The 18313-nt window shown below is 38.6% G+C and overlaps 1 non-coding gene across 1 annotated transcript; it reads left to right on the forward strand.

Annotated features, from left to right (window-relative positions):
• Positions 1 to 7155: 7155 nt before the first annotated feature.
• On the forward strand, positions 7156 to 7262 carry LOC133252248 (U6 spliceosomal RNA). Its single transcript, XR_009737862.1, has one exon. It is a non-coding gene; the product is annotated as a U6 spliceosomal RNA (small nuclear RNA).
• Positions 7263 to 18313: the final 11051 nt, after the last annotated feature.

Raw genomic sequence — 18313 nt, forward strand, 5'->3', positions numbered from 1 at the left:
CTAGATTACTTTCTAGGGGCACCTTCATTCCTTGTCTCATGGTCCTTCCTCATCTTCAAAGCCAGCAGTGTAGCATCCTCAAATCTCTGACTCCAATTTTTCTTCCTCTTTCCTCCACATTCAGAAGTCCATTGTAATGACTTTATACAAACCCAGGTAATTCATGGGGCTTCCTAAGCGGCTCAGTGGGAAAGAATCAACCTGCCAATGCAGGAGTTGCAGGTTCAATCCCCATGTTGGGAAGATCCCTTGCTGGAGGAAATGGCAATCCACTCCAGTATTCTTGCCTGGAAAATCCCATGGACAGAGGAGCCCAGTGGGCTACCATCCATTGGGTGGCAGAGTCGGACATGATGGAGCACACACACCTTTCTGTTGGTCAGCAGTTTGGCATGTAACTCCCTTCAGGGTCTCTGTTCAGTCAAAGGCCTATTACAGTCTCTGAAACCTGAACAAGAATACTTCTATTAGCTTCTGCAACAATTTGCCTTTATGTATGTATATTAAAAGTTATTAGGATTAGGATGTGGACATATTTTTGAGACATTTATTTTGCCTGTTATTACAAAGTATTTTCTTGATGTATGTGATTTGATACAATTCAAGAGCAAACTCTGGGAGATAGTGAAGGACAGGGAATCCTGGCATGCTGCAGCTCATGGGGTGGCAAAGAGTTGGACATGACTTAGGGACTGAATAAACAACAAGAATCCTTATATGAAGAATCATAAACAGATTTCATTACAACCTCTGCAGTGAGTAAAACCTTTTGCTTTCAAAATTACATACAAAAGTGGATTTTCTTTTGGTACAGAACACCTAAACTTACCTATGACTTACTCACAGTTATAGCCTTGTTACTCAAAGTGTGACCCACAGACCAGGACCTGCAGCATCACACCTCCTGGTAGCTGTTAAAAATGCCAGGCCCTTGGGCCCACTGAACACCTACTTAGCTGGAATTTATAGTTGAATTAGAATCCTCAGTGATGTGTATGCACAGTACACTTGGAGCTGTGTATGTGTGCTAGTCACTCAGTTGTGTTCAACTCTTTGAGACTTCATGGACTGTAGCCCTCCAGACTCCTCTGTCCAGATTTCCCAGGCAAGAATTCTAGAGTGGGTTACCATTTCCTTCTCCAGGGGATGTCCTGACTCAGGGATCGAATCCACATACCCTGCATTGATAGACAGGTTCTTAACCACTGAGCCACCTGGGAAGCTAGAAACTTGGAGCAGTGCTGGTTTAAAGTGTGTTTATAACATTCTAGCTGTTAACAGTTTTGCAGGACAATTATCTGTGTTGAGTCCTGGGTATTGTGGGTGTTTAGCAGCATCTTCTTTGACATTGCCACATATCTCCAGGATCAAAACCCAGTTCTCTGACTGGGAAATGTAAACCAGAGTTAGAGAACTGGAAACATCCTGATAAAATTCCAGTCAAGACTCCATCCCAAAACAGGTTTGTAATTTTTAGCAGAATGTGAAATTCTTCTGAACCTCATTCCTGAAATGGAGGATGGAGTTATAGTAATACTACCTCACAGAAGAAGCTTCTCTAAAAATTAAATCTGATAATCTCTGTAATCTGTTGAGGTAGGTTATGGTGTTTGGCAGTATCTAAATATATCTCACAACTTACAAACCTTTTTAAATCAAGGGCTAATTGTTAGCTCTTAACTTCAGGTGTAATATGGAATTCCTAAAGGTTTTAGCAAAAGTGTCAGGAAGCCATGGAGTGAACTGCCCAATGTTTAACATTAAAGGAACACACTTGTCCCTCTCAGAAAGGGTAAAAAAGCTTTTCTAAGGATTTCATGAGCTAAGTCCCCACCATAGGTCAATGCTTTATTGAACCAAGGGACCTAGTCAAGTTACCTGAGTCTCACAGGCTAGAGAAAACTTAAGCTCGGGATTGGGATAAAGTGCTGGGAGATTTAGATAGCTGGAGGGCAAGAGAGTTAATAGAGAAATATTAATACAAATTTAGTTTTACTGGCTTTATTACCTGGTGTCCTGAGAACAGACTATCAATAGGGAAAAACATCCTTTCTGTCCAGACCAACTCCCTCAGGAATTTCATGTGCTTACAGGTCATTGTATTAATAACTAGAGGGGAATATACATAATGAGAACTGTGAATATCTCCTCTGCTGTATCCCTGAACTTGTACAACCTGGGCATGGACGAGACAAGTTGTTGCTTTTAGAGTCCAAAGTCTGGTGAAGGACTAATGCTTGGCCCTTTCCTGCTGACTTGTCTGGGGACAGAGCTTCAGTCTCCATCACCAACCATCCAGGAAGGGTTTCAGACTTCCACACGAGGTCTTTCCTCTCAACGTTCCCATGCAGGTGAGTTCAAAAGCCCAAAACACACTGCAGAAGAATGACAAATAGAATGAAACCCAAGAACATTTACCTGAGAAAATGTTTATCTCAGTGTATCCCAGAGACCATTGTGGTTGTTTTCTTTTTTTTTTTTTTAATTTAATTTTATTTTTTAACTTTACAATATTGTATTGGTTTTGTCATATATCACATTGTATACATGTGTTCCCCATCCTGAACCCTCATCCCTCCTCCCTCCCCATACCATCCCTCTGGGTCGTCCCAGTGCATCAGCCCCAAGCATCCAGTATTGTGCATTGAACCTGCACTGGTGACTCATTTCATATATGATATTATACATGTTTCAATGCCATTCTCCCAAAATCATCCCACCCTCTCCCTCTCCCACAGAGTCCAAAAGACTGTTCTATACATCAGTGTCTCTTTTGCTGTCTCATATACAGGGTTACTGTTACCATCTTTCTAAATTCCATATATATGTGTTAGTACACTGTATTGGTGTTTTTCTTTCTGGCTTACTTCACTCTGTATAATAGGCTCCAGTTTCATCCACCTCATCAAAACTGATTCAAATGTATTTTTTTTTAATGGCTGAGTAATAGTCCATTGTGTATATGTATCGTAGCTTTCTTATCCATTCATCTGCTGATGGACATCTAGGTTGCTTCCATGTCCTGGCTATTATAAACAGTGCTGCAATGAACATTGGGGACCACGTGTCTCTTTCAATTCTGGTTTCCTCAGTGTGTATGCCCAGCAGTGGGATTGGTACTAAGAAAACTGGTCAACCACTTGTAAAAGAATGAAACCAAAACACTAACACCATACACAAAAATAAACTCAAAATGGATTAAAGATCTAAACATAAGACCAGAAACTATAAAACTCCTAGAGGAGAACATAGGCAAAACACTCTCTGACATACATCACAGCAGGATCCTCTATGACCCACCTCCCACAATATTGGAAATAAAAGCAAAAATAAACAAATGGGACCTAATTAAACTTAAAAGCTTCTGCACAACAAAAGAAACTATAAGCAAGGGGAAAAGACAGCCTTCAGAATGGGAGAAAATAATAGCGAATGAAGCAACTGACAAACAACTAATCTCAAAAATATACAAGCAACTCCTGCAGCTCAATTACAGAAAAATAAATGACCCAATCAGTAAATGGGCCGAAGAACTAAATAGACATTTCTCCAAAGAAGACATACAGATGGCTAACAAACACATGAAAAGATGCTCAACATCACTCATTATCAGAGAAATGCAAATCAAGACCACTATGAGGTACCATTACACACCAGTCAGAATGGCTGTGATCCAAAAGTCTACAAGCAATAGATGCTGGAGAGGGTGTGGAGAAAAGGGAACCCTCTTACAGTGTTGGTGGGAATGCAAACTAGTACAGCTGCTATGGAGAACAGTGTGGAGTTTCCTTAAAAAACTGGAAATGTGGTTGTTTTCTTGCTTGATTAAAATATCAATGTATTTTAATGATGCTAAAAAGAGTAGTGAACATAGAATTCAGGAAGACGATGCTATGTGATGTCCATTAAGTATTAAGAATGGAAGCCCCATTAGAAAATGGGGGAGACACATAAATTCCTTCCAGTAAGAGTAGAATGTTTGCCCAAATATCTTAATTACCTGGAATAGAGAGATAGGGTATTAGTTGGAGGGCTATAAAATAAAGTGAAAGCATTTCTTTTTAACTTTTAAAATGGAGCATATTCCCATAATGTTTCTGTAATGGTGAGAACATTTCACGCCAAGAAGTGCTTGCAAATATATCTTTGCAACAGCAGGCGTGAGAGACATTTTTCACATTGTTTCCTGTGAAAAAAAAAGAAAAGAAAAAATTAAGAAGTGTAAAGGGGGGATACAGATGTGTTTACCTTGAAACTATCTCATTATCTGAGAGGATGAATATGTATGTGGATTGATTAGTCATTTACTTTATTTCAAATTATCTGTGTGAATTTTTTGCTTTAGTATAGGCAGATAGGAGAATTTTTCTGTTGTTACTTTCAATCTTTCAAACAATGAATTGTTATTATTTTTTTTTTTACCCCCATAGACTGGCTATTTGCTATTTAGCTGTTTTATGTATGTATAAGGGCTGGACAAGGAAGTCTGGCATCCTGCAGTCCATGGGGTCACAATGAGTTGGACACGACTGAGCAACTGAACTGAACTGAACTGAACTGAAGGGGGCTTCCCAGGTGGTGCTAATGGTAAAGAACACACCTGCCATTGGAGGAGACATAAGAGATGCTGGTTTGATCCCTGGGTTGGGAAGATCCTCTGAAGGAGGGCATGGCAACCCACTCCAGTATTCTTGCCTGGGGAATTCCTTGAACAGAGGATCCTGGTGGGCTACTGTCCCATAGGGTCACAAAGAGTCGAGCACAACTCAAGCAACTTAGCACACATGCATGCCTGTATGTGTATGTAGAGATGTATTTGAGAGAAATTGTGAGTGTGTATAGTTTTCATGTGACCAATATGTCAGTCAAGCTCATGCGCTCCCTCCATTGCTTTTTCATTTTTTAAATTTTTCTGAAAGAATTGAGTTCTCAGGTTAGAATTCTTCATTCTAAATGAATTTATTCTAAATAAAATGGCAGTGAAGTGACTACATCTTTAGTGCTAATAAATCACTCTATTTAATTTCTCCAAGTCTTTATATTGCTGTTTTCCTTTGCTTTCTTTTGTTTTGCTTTCCATTATTTGTGTGTGTGTGTGTGTGTGTGTGTGTGTGTGATTAGATCTGTTTCTGAAAGTTGCATCAAACCTGGCCTTCATGTGGAAGGCATGCTTCATTACCATTTAGCTAAAGATCACTTGTGTCTTTCTAAAACAAATAAAAATCCACACATATTCATATAAGAGGAAATAACTCAGGCAATGCATTCTACTACATTTAAAAATTCATTCTGTTATATTCTTTTTTTCTATCCCCAAGTCTTGGCAATTTAATTTTGTATTGGTGACCCATGTTGATGTTGTTAAATCATTACTATTTCATATTTCTATATAATTTTCTTTAGATTTTAACCCAATTTTGTTACATACAGTTGTTTTGAAACCACTTGACATAGACTAACTTCATTCCCACTGACATTTTGTCCCATAAATTCTTAACTTATTGTAAAACTTATCTTTGTATACTATCTACATATACATGCCAATACACTTTTATACAAAGCATGAATAGGACCCTTTGCACATCAAAATTGCTCCTCATGTCTTAGTGCAATCATTTTCCCTATCTTTTTTCCTTCTTAATAATTTCTCATAGACTTGCCTCCAATTACGACTCTAATGATTTATTATTTATATGACTGTATCATGGGCTTCCCAGGTGGTTCAGTGGGTAAAGAATCTACCTGTAATGCATGAGCCACAGGAGACACAGGAAATGTGAATTTGGTCCCTGGGTTGGGCAGGTCTCCTGGATGAGGGCATAGAATCAACTCCAGTATTCTTGCCTGGAGAATCTCATGGATGGAGGAGCCTGGTGGGTTATTGTCCACAGGATCGCAAAGAGTCGGACACAGCAAGCGTATATACACACATGCATAACCTGTCATCGTGTGCCTGTGCTACTCTCCCTTTGATGGTCCTTCATGTCCTTTAAAATTAAACTGCTAGAATATCAGTGATACAGAAATATAAGATAGTGAAAGTCAAACTCTCACTGTAACTGTGGTTGTCACACATGGAGGGCTCAGAAGTGGTTAGAAATATTGCAAAGTACCCTACAATGCACAGGACAGATCCCACCACAATGATCTGGATCAGATTGTCATTTGTGCCAGCGCTGGAGAATCCTGAGTTAAAGTGTATCCGCATTTTGAATAGTTAGAGCTGTCTTCAGATTTTCCACTAAAATACTGTCATCTTTGCTACCAGTTCCAAAGTTCTTTGCCCACGTTTTTCCCAAGATGATGGTATATAAGAGCTTCCTTGTTGTCTTCTTAAACTATATATGGAGTTAGAGCAAATATATATTTAATATATATAAATATATTATACATAACATATTTAATATTATATAATACATATAATCAAAATGGTGACCAAGTATATATATATTTGATTTGCCTATTACTGTTATATACTCATATGCCTATTTTCCTACACTAAACAGACACTCAAGTAATTTTTACAAATTATTTTTTCAAATGACTTTTTATAATTAGCTTTTTTATTTTTAAATAATAGTGGACATACAGGACATTACAGAAAAATTCAGAAATGTCCGATGAGCTCTTCACCCAATTTCTCCCATTATCTTAAATACCATAATATCAAAACCAGGAATTGACACTGGCACCATCCACAGATGCTCTCACATCTTAGATATTTCAGATAGTAAAATTTCTCCAGTTTTATGTGTTTGTGTGTGACTATTGAGGCATATTTTTGGCCATAACTTTTTTAAAATTTTATTTAGTTGTACATTTCTATAGTCTCACTTCTGAGCATCTTGCCTATTTATGATGATTTTACACACCCATAGATTTTATATGTAGATTTCAAGATATTAATCAAAAATGTTTTGTTTACGTTTGCACTGGGGCTATAATTGTACTAATATTTTATTAATATTAGATGTTGGGGGGCAAAACTTCATTTTTTGCTAGATAGTTATGCCAGCTATTACCAACAATTTTATCCTTCCAAACAAATTTAAGGAGTTGTTCAGGTATATTAAAAGTTGATATAAAATGAGAAATAAGTCCTGATCCATTCAACAACAATAAACAAGCATGTACGACTTGACAAAACATTCTATAGTGCTCGCTTTGGCAGCACATATACTAAAATTGGAATGATACAGAGAAGATTAGCATGGCCCCTGCGCAAGGATGACACGCAAATTCGTGAAGCATTCCATATTTTTAAAAAATATAAAAGACAAAAAAAAGAGAGAAAAGAGGGAGGGATGGAGTTCCGTCCCAGGAAGGGAGTCTTAAAAAGAGAGAAGTTTTCAAACACCAGGAAACCTTCTCACTGCCGAATCTGTGCTGAGCCTTGGAAGCACAGAGGGCAACATAACAGGGAGGAAAAAAAAAATAAACAATTAAAACCCGCAGATTACAAGCCCTAGGGTAACTCCCCCAGTGGAGAAGCAGCGCAGACACCTGCACATGCCACTAGCAAGCGGGGGCTGGGCAGGGAGGCACACCGCGGGCTGCATCGCTTAGAGTAAGGATCTGGCCTGAATACCCTGAGAGCTATCTGAGTGAAATAATTTGGTCTAGCAAACCAGACTGTGGGATATCTACCACACAAAAAGCCAGCCCTAACCTAAGACACCGCCAGGTCCACACACGGAACAAAGGACTGAACAGAGATAGCCAGCTGCAGACCATCCCCCTCTGGTGACAGGCAGCCAGAGCCAGAAAGGGGCATTCGCAGCCCCAGAGAGGCATTATCTATAAAACTGTAAGCAGGCTTCTTTGCTAACTAAAACTTCTTGGGCGTCTGGACGGTCAACATCCACCTGAAAAGGTGCGCCTGTTGTACACCCAGAAAACCAAGCTGTGGGGAGGTGATAAGTTGCAGCAACCGCGCTCACCAAACACCTCATCACCTGAGCTGCTTGGACCTGGGAAGGCCACAAAATGCAGGCCCAATCAATTCTGCTCCTCTGAGGACTACCTGAGTGCCTGAACCTGAGCGGCGTGGACCTGGGAGGTGCAAGCAGCCCAGGGCCAGCCACGGATGGTTCCCGGTGGAGCAACCTAGAGCCTGAACAGTGTGGGCAGGGAGGCTACACGCGCCGTGAGTGGGGGCAGACCCAGTGTGGCTGATGCACTGCGAGCACATGCCAGTGTTATTTGTTTGAAGAGTCCCTCCCTCCCCACAGCGTGACTAAACAAGTGAGCCTAAAAAAAAAAAAAAAAAAAGTGTCCTCCACCGTCCCCTTTGTGTCAGGGTGGAAATCAGACACTGAAGAGACCAGCAAACAGAAGAAGCTATAACAGAGGGAACCACCTTGGAAGCTACAGGCAATAGATTAAAACCCTGTGGTTAGTACCAACTACATAGGAAGGGGCCTATAGATCTTGAGAAATATAAGTCGGACCAAGGAACTAGCTGAAAATGAACTGAACCCACAATACCCACAACAAAACTAGAGAAAGTCCTAGATATATTTTTACTATTTTTACGATCATTCTTTCTTTTTAAATTTCTTAAAGAATTTTAAGTCCTCTATTATTCCTTTAATTTTCACTTTTATAACCTACTATTACTTAGCAAAAAAAAAAAAAAGACCCTTTTTTTAAAGCAAACTTCATATATATATATATATATTATAATTTTTTGACTTTTTGTTCTTCTTTTCTTTAACATTTTATTTTTGAAATTCCAAACTCTACTCTAGATTTCAATTTTTGCTTTTATGTATTTGTTACAAATTTTGTACCTTTAAGAACTCAATTTTCAGTACCCATTTTTCACGAGGGAGCGAGATTACTGGCTTGACTGCTCTCTCTCCCTTTAGACTCTCCTTTTTCTCCACTAGGTCGCCTGTGTCTCCTCCCTAACCCTTCTCTACCCTACCCAACTCTGTGAATTTCTGTGTGTTCCAGATGGTGGCGAACACTTAGGGAACTGATTACTGGCTGGATCTGTCTCCCTCCTTTTCATTCCCCCCTTTTATCCTCCTAGCCACCTCTGTCTCCTTCCTCCTTCTTCTCTTCTCTGTATAACTCCGTGAACATCTCTGAGCTGTCCAGTTGTGGAGTGCACATAAGGAAGTGATTACTGGCTAGCCCACTCCCTCCTGTATTGATTCCACCTCATCTCATTTGGGTCACCTCTAACTCCCGCCTCCCTCTTCTCTTCTCCGTGTAACGCTGTGAACCTCTCTGGGTGACACTCATGGTGGAGAAACTTTTCATCTTTAACGTAGATGTTTTATCAGTGGTGCTGTATAGAAGGAGAAGTTTTGAAATGACTGCAAAAATAAGACTGATAACTGGAAGCAGGAGGCTTAAGTCCAAACCCTGACTCCAGGGAACTCCTGACTCCAGGGAACATTAATTGACAGGAGCTCATCAGACGCCTCCATACCTACACTGAAACCAAGCACCACACAAGGGCCAACAAGTTCCAGGGCAAGACACACTAAGCAAATTCTCCAGCAACACAGGAACACAGCCCTGAGCTCCAAGATACAGGCTGCCCAAAGTCACCCCAAAACCATAGACATCTCATAACTCATTACTGGACACTTCATTGCACTCCAGAGAGAAGAAATACAGCTCCACCCACCAGAACACTGACACAAGCTTCCCTAACCAAGAAACCTTGACAAGCCACCTATACAAACCCACATACATAAGGAAATGCCACAATAAAGAGAATCCCATCAACTGCCAGAATACAGAAAGGACACCCCAAACTCAGCAATTTAAACAAGATGAAGAGACAGAGGAACACCCAACAGATAAAGGAACAGGATAAATGCCCACCAAACCAAACAAAAGAGGAAAAGATAGGGAATCTACCTGATATAGAATTCCGAATAATGATAGTGAAATTGATCCAAAATCTTGAAATCAAAATGGAATCACAGATTAATAGCCTGGAGACAAGGATTGAGTAGACACAAGAAAGGTTTAAGAAGGACCTAGAAGAAATAAAAAGGAGTCAATATAAAATGAATAATGCAATAAATGAAATTAAAAACACTCTGGAGGCAACAAATAGTAGAATAACAGAGGCAGAAGATAGGATTAGTGAATTAGAAGATAGAATGGTAGAAATAAATGAATCAGAGAGGAAAAAAGAAAAACGAATTAAAAGAAATGAGGACAATCTCAGAGACATCCAGGACAATATTAAACGCTACAACATTTGAATCACAGGGGTCCCAGAAGAAGAGGACAAAAAGAAAGACCATGAGAAAATACTCAAGGAGATAATAGTTGAAAACTTCCCTAAAATGGGGAAGGAAATAATCACTCAAGTTCAGGAAACCCAGAGAGTCCCAAACAGGATAAACCCAAGGTGAAACACCCCAAGACACATATTAGTCAAATTAACAAAGATCAAACACAAAGAACAAATATTAAAAGCAGCAAGGGAAAAACAACAAATAACACACAAGGGAATTCCCATAAAGATAACAGCTGATCTTTCAATAGAAACTCTTCAAGCCAGGAGGGAATGGCAAGACATACTTAAAGTGATGAAAGAAAATAACCTACAGCCCAGATTATTGTACCCAGCAAGGATCTCATTCAAATATGAAGGAGAAATCAAAAGCTTTAAAGACAGGCAAAAGCTGAGAGAATTCAGCACCACCAAACCAGCTCTCCAACAAATACTAAAGGATATTCTCTAGTCAGGAAACACAAAAACAGTGTATAAATTCAAACCCAAAACAATAAAGCAAATGGCAACAGGATCATACTTATCAGTAATTACCTTAAACATAAATGGGTTGCATGCCCCAACCAAAAGACAAAAACTGGCTGAATGGATACAAAAACAAGACCCCTACATATGCTGTCTACAAGAGACCCACCTCAAAACAGGGGACACATACAGACTGAAAGTGAAGGGCTGGGAAAAGTTTTTTCCATACAAATAGGGACCAAAAGAAAGCAGGAGTAGCAATACTCATATCAGATAAAATAGACTTTAAAACAAAGGCTGTGAAAAGAGACAAAGACGGTCACTACATAATGATCAAAGGATCAGTCCAAGAAGAAGATATAACATTTATAAATATAATTGCACCCAACACGGGAGCACCACAATATGTAAGACAAATGCTAACAAGTATGAAAGGAGACATTAACAATAACACAATAATAGTGGGAGACTTTAATACCCCACTCACACCTATGGATAGATCAACTAAACAGAAAATTAACAAGGAAACACAAACTTTATATGATACAATAGACCAGTTAGACCTAATTGATATCTATAGGACATTTCATCCCAAAACAATGAATTTCACTTTTTCTCAAGTGCACATGGAACCTTCTCCAGGATAGATAACATCCTGGGCCATAAATCTAGCCTTGGTAAATTCAAAAAAATAGAAATCATTCAAAGCATCTTTTCTGACCACAATGCAGTAAGATTAGATCTCAATTACAGGAGAAAAACTATTAAAAATTCCCACATATGTAGGCTGAACAACATGCTGCTGAATAACCAACAAATCACAGAAGAAATCAAAAAGGAAATCAAAATATGCATAGAAAAGAATGAAAATAAAAACACAACAATCCAAAACCAGTGGGACACCATAAAAGCAGTCTTAAGGGGAAAGTTCATAGCAATACAGGCATACCTCAAGAAGCAAGAAAAAAGTCAAATAAATAACCTAACTCTACACCTAAAGCAACTAGAAAAGGAAGAAATGAAGAACCCTAGAGTTAGTACAAGGAAAGAAATCTTAAAAATTAGGGCAGAAATAAATGCAAAAGAAACAAAAGAGACCATAGCAAAAATCAACAAAGCCAAAAGCTGGTTCTTTGAAAGGATAAATAAGATTGACAAACCATTAGCCAGACTCATCAAGAAACAAAGGGAGAAAAATCAAATCAATAATATTAGGAATGAAAATGAAGAGATCACAACAGACAACACAGAAATACAAAGGATCATAAGAGACTACTATCAACAATTATATGCCAATAAAATGGACAACGTGGAAGAAATGGACAAATTCTTAGAAAAGTACAACTTTCCAAAACTCGACCAGGAAGAAATAGAAAATTTTAACAGACCCATCACAAGCACGGAAATTGAAACTGTATTCAGAAATCTTCCAGCAAACAAAAGCCCAGGTCCAGACGGCTTCACAGCTGAATTCTACCAAAAATTTAGAGAAGAGGTAACACCTATCCTACTCAAAATCTTCCAGAAAATTGCTGAGGAAGGTAAAATTCCAAACAAATTCTATGAGGCCACCATCACACTAATACCAAAACCTGAAAACATCCCACAAAAAAAGAAAACTACAGGCCAATATCACTGATGAAAATAGATGCAAAAATCCTTAACAAAATTCTAGCAATCAGAATCCAACAACACATTAAAAAGATCATACACCATGACCAAGTGGGCTTTATCCCATGGATGCAAGGATTCTTCAATATCCGCAAATCAATCAGTGTAATACATCACATTAAAAAATTGAAAAATAAAAACCATATGATTATCTCAATAGATGCAGAGAAAGCCTTTGACAAATTTCAACATCCATTTATGATAAAAACCCTCCAGAAAACAGCAATAGAAGGAACATACCTCAATATAATAAAAGCTATATATGACAAACCCATAGCAAACATTATCCTCAATGGTGAAAAATTGAAAGCATTTCCTCTAAAGTCAGGAACAAGACAAGGGTGCCCACTTTCACCATTACTATTCAACATAGTTTTGGAAGTTTTGGCCACAGAAATCAGAGCAGAATAAGAAATAAAAGGAATCCAAATTGGAAAAGAAAAAGTAAAACTCTCACTATTTGCAGATGACATGATCCTCTACATAGAAAACCCTAAAGACTCCACCAGAAAATTACTAGAGCTAATCAATGAATATAGTAAAGTTGCAGGATATAAAATCAACACACAGAAATCCCTTGCATTTCTATACACTAATAATGAGAAAACAGAAAGAGAAATTAAGGAAACAATTCCATTCACCATTACAATGAAAAGAATAAAATACTTAGGAATATATCTACCTAAAGAAACTAAAGACCTATATATAGAAAACTATAAAACACTGGTGAAAGAAATCAAAGAGGACACTAATAGATGGAGAAATATACCATGTTCATGGATTGGAAGAATCAATATAGTGAAAATGAGCATAGTACCCAAAGCAATTTATAGATTTAATGCATCCCTATCAAGCTACCAATGGTATTCTTCACAGAGTTAGAACAAATAATTTCACAATTTGTATGGAAGTACAAAAAACCTTGAATAGCCAAAGCTATCTTGAGAAAGAAGAATGGAACTGGAAGAATCAACCTACCTGACTTCAGGCTCTATTACAAAGCCACAGTTATCAAGACAGTATGGTACTGGCACAAAGACAGAAATATAGATCAATGGAACAAAATAAAAAGCCCAGAGATAAATTCACACACATATGGACACGTTATCATTGACAAAGGAGGCAAGAATATACAATGGATTAAAGACAATCTCTTTAACAAGTGGTGCTGGGAAAACTGGTCAACCACTTGTAAAGGAATGAAACTAGAACACTTTCTAACACCATACAAAAAAATAAACTCAAAATGGATTAAAGATCTAAACGTAAGACCAGAAACTATAAAACTCCTAGAGGAGAACATAGGCAAAACACTCTCTGACATACATCACAGCAGGATCCTCTATGACCCACCTCCCACAATATTGGAAATAAAAGCAAAAATAAACAAATGGGACCTAATTAAAATTAAAAGCTTCTGCACAACAAAGGAAACTATTAGCAAGGGGAAAAGACAGCCTTCAGAATGGGAGAAAATAATAGCAAATGAAGCAACTGACAAACAACTAATCTCAAAAATATACAAGCAACTCCTACAGCTCAATTCCAGAAAAATAAATGACCCAATCAAAAAATGGGCCAAAGAACTAAACAGACATTTCTCCAAAGAAGACATACAGATGGCTGACAAACACATGAAAAGATGCTCAACATCACTCATTATCAGAGAAGTGCAAATCAAAACCACTATGAGGTACCATTTCACACCAGTCAGAATGGCTGCGATCCAAAAGTCTACAAGCAATAAATGCTGGAGAGGGTGTGGAGAAACGGGAACCCTCTTACACTGTTGGTGGGAATACAAACTAGTACAGCCACTATGGAGAACAGTGTGGAGATTCCTTAACAAACTAGAAATACAACTGCCTTATGATCCAGCAATCCCACTGCTGGGCATGCACACTGAGGAAACCAGAATGGAAAGAGACACATGTACCCCAATGTTCATCGCAGCACTGTTTGTAATAGCCAGGACATGGAAGCAACCTAGGTGTCCGTCAGCAGATGAATGTATAAGAAAGCTGTGGTGCATATACACAATGGAGTATTACTCAGCCATTAAAAAGAATACATTTGAATCAGTTCTAATGAGGTGGATAAAACTGGAGCCTATTATACAGAGTGAAGTAAGCCAGAAAGAAAAACACCAATACAGTATACTAACACATATATATGGAATTTAGAAAGATGGTAACAATAACCCTGTATACGAGACAGCAAAAGAGACACTGATATATAGAACAGTCTTATGGACTCTGTAGGAGAGGGAGAGGTTGGGAAGATTTGGGAGAATTACATTGAAACATGTATAATATCATGTATGAAACGAGTTGCCAGTCCAGGTTCGATGCACGATACTTGATGCTTGGGGCTGGTGCACTGGGATGACCCAGAGGTATGGTATGGGGAGGGAGGAGGGAGGAGGGTTCAGGATGGGGAACACATGTATACCTGTGGCAGATTCATTTTGATATTTGGCAAAACCAGTACAATATTGTAAAGTTTAAAAATAAAATAAAATTAAAAAATACACACACACACAAATTATATAAATATTACATAGTGTATTATTTTACCTATAGGTCATTTTCAGCTTAATTCTTATTGATATCATAAATATTTATTGTTCATTTAGTTTTCAATACTTCATTTAATTTCATTTACTAGACCTGTTTTGTGGAAAAGGAAATGGCAACCCACTCCAGTAGTCTTGCCTAGAGAGTCCTGTGGATGGAGGAGCCTTGTGGGCTGCTGTCTATGGGGTCGCACAGAGTCAGACACAACTGAAGTGACAACATGCATGTATGCATTGGAGAAGGAAATGGCAACCCACTCCAGTGTTCTTGCCTGGAGAATCCCAGGGACAGAGGAGCCTGGAGGACTGCTGTCTATGGGGTCACACAGAGTCGGGCATGACTGAAGTGACTTAGCAGCAGCAGCAGACTTGTTTTGTAATTATACTATTTAACTTGGTTTCATTATTTCCTTGCTTTTATTTTTCCCAATTTATTTTTGTGAAAGTGCTAGTTGTTCAGTTGTGTCTGACTCTTTGTGACCCTATGGACTGTAACCCACAAGCCTCCTCTGTCCATGGAATTCTCTAAGGAAGATATTAGAGTGGGCTGCCATTTTTTCCTCCAGGGGATCTTCCCAACCCAGGGATTGAACCTGGGTCTCCTGCACTGCAGGCAGATTGTTTACTGTCTGAGCCATCACATATATTCAGATACTTGGTTAACAAAACAGGTGAAGTCTCTGCCTGGGAGATCTAGAATCATGACTGAGAAGACAGAATACAATGAAAGACATATATGCATAATGCAATATCCTCAGATAACTAATATGAAGAAAGTAATTCAGTGACAAGATTGGAATTGTCACAGAGTGCAGGTTTATATGTATGGACGTGGATTTTGTTGATTCTGGGACAAATATCAGACTTAGGACAAAGGGTATCTTAAGAACTAATCAAAGAAGAAATCGAAACACAAGAAAAGCAAAGCAAAGATGCTGCATATGAAAATGGAGATAGAGACTTGCCATGTATGCAATGTAAATCTGGTTAGTCAAATAAATAAGAAATGGGCACAGGAAAAACAATTTTGCTAGCTGATATGTTAAATGCTCAATATTCAGTTACTTTCATTTTACTTTATGAACATCCTTGTGTAAAGTATTGGTTTATTGCTTTTGACATTTTATCTCATGGGCTGTAAAATCTCTAATTGTCTCACACCATAAAGATGTAGTGATCTTTTCTTTTGAATGAATTTAATTCTGCTTTTTCATTATTTTCCATGGCCATGGATGAAATATAACAACACATGAAATGTCAGCACAACCAAAGAGGCTTTTCTTCATCGAAGTCTCAGGGATCTTTTGAGCTTATGCACCATCTCCCCCACCTCCTCTCTCTCTCTCTCTCTCTCTCTCTCACACACTCTCTCTCTCTCTCTCTCTCTCTCTCTGTATATATATATATATATATATATATATATATATATATATATATATTCCTGCTTGCTCATGCTCAGTCATATCTGAGTCTCTCTCTCTCTCTCTCTCTCTCTATATATATATATATATATATATATATATATATATATTCCTACTTGCTCATGCTCAGTCATATCCAGTTCCTTGCAACCACATGGACTGTAACCCACCAGGCTCCTCCTTCCATGGGATTTTTCAGGCAAGAATACTAAAGTGGGTGGCCATGCCCTCCTCCAGGGGATCTTCCCAACTCAGGGATGGAAACTATGTCTCCAGTGACTCTTCCATTGGCTGGTAGATCTTTACCACAGAGCCATCTGGGAATATATATATATATATTCCAGGTTTTGAAATTTTGAGAAAAGATACAGATATTTAGGTAAATAATACAGAGACATATATGTTCACTGAACGTATCTTTATGTGCCTTTACTACAAGAATAAAATGACTACCAAAATTGAGCACCAAGTTCATTGGTACCTGGGAAATCCGCTGCTGTGCTGTCTTGTCTGATTCATTGGATTTCCCAGGCAAGAAAACTGAAGTGGGTTGCCATTTCCTACTCTAGGGGATCTTCCCAACCCAGGTATTGAACCCATGTCTCTTGCATCACCTGCATTGGAGGCAGATTCTTTATCACTGTGCTACCTGGGAAGCCACCTGGGAAATGTACAAACTGGAATTTCTGGATGCCATTTCTACATAATCTGATCTAACCACCTTGAGCAACATCAACCTTAACTTCATCAGGGTAGTTACGGCTTAAAACAACATGGAAGTAACACAGCCTAGGAAACCAGGGTCTCACTGTAGGTCTTTGTTTTCTTGCCTTGTGGAGTGTGAGGAGTCTTCAGAGCAGTGGTACTGAGTTCACATATTTCAAGATGACTCTCCTACATAGAGGTCAGAACTCGATCAACAGAAGGGATCCATTTAAACATATAGGACATCTGTGCAGCAATTTCAGAAAGTGCTAGGAGAACATAGTGGGGGTTTGAAGTTTCAACAGCAGCAGGGATCCCACTTTATTCCTCAACCTCCTCTGGCACCATCTTTCCTCACTCTCTCTCTTGCTCTTACCCTGTCCCCTCATTACCCACCTCCCACATTAGTGTCTTTTTAAAAAACCAGAACATCTTAGACAGGTACCTTCTCCAGGGCCTTTGCACTGGCTATTCTCTCTGCCAGGCACAAAGTTCTCCTTGTGCCTGGCATGTTCATGGCTCCTGCTCTCTCTTCCTTGAGGTCTCTTTTCAAATGATGACTATTTTTTGCATGTCTTGCCTTAAATAATAGGAGCCCTTCATAAGTCTTCCTCTTATATGTGCTTTCAAATTTCTACATAGAATATTTCACCATCTCCCAAGTCATATATATCCTAGAGGAGGAAATGGCAACCTGTGCCAGTATTCTGGCCTGAGAAATCCCATGGGTAGATGGATAGAGGAGCCTGGCAGGCTACAGTACATGAGGTTACAAAAAGTCAGAATTGACCGAGAGCTCCCCCGCCCCACCTCCCCACCACACACACACACATCTCATCATATTTTTTCTCCATAGACAGATTTTTAAAGTTTTCATATTTCAGAACCCTATGCACATTGCCTAGACAGCACCTGAGATATAGTTGCACTTAATATATAGTACCCAAAAGAATGAAAAAATTTCTCATTAAATATGTGGATTACATGACATCTTGGGGAAAATGCTAAAACTGGAACACATTTGCAAGTTAGAAATAACAGAGGGAATTTCCTAAAGAGGATCAAGTTCTTCCAAAATATTGAAATTAATTAAGAAATATGATTAAATATAATTAAGCAAAATACGGATAGTATTTTTTCAACACTGTAATGGGCCTTTTTGTGAAAATGAATCATCTTGTTATGTTTCTTTACAGCCAACATCAATAA

The sequence above is a fragment of the Bos javanicus genome, chromosome 7, assembly GCF_032452875.1.
Source record: "Bos javanicus breed banteng chromosome 7, ARS-OSU_banteng_1.0, whole genome shotgun sequence".
In the NCBI taxonomy this organism is placed as follows: Eukaryota; Metazoa; Chordata; class Mammalia; order Artiodactyla; family Bovidae; genus Bos; species Bos javanicus.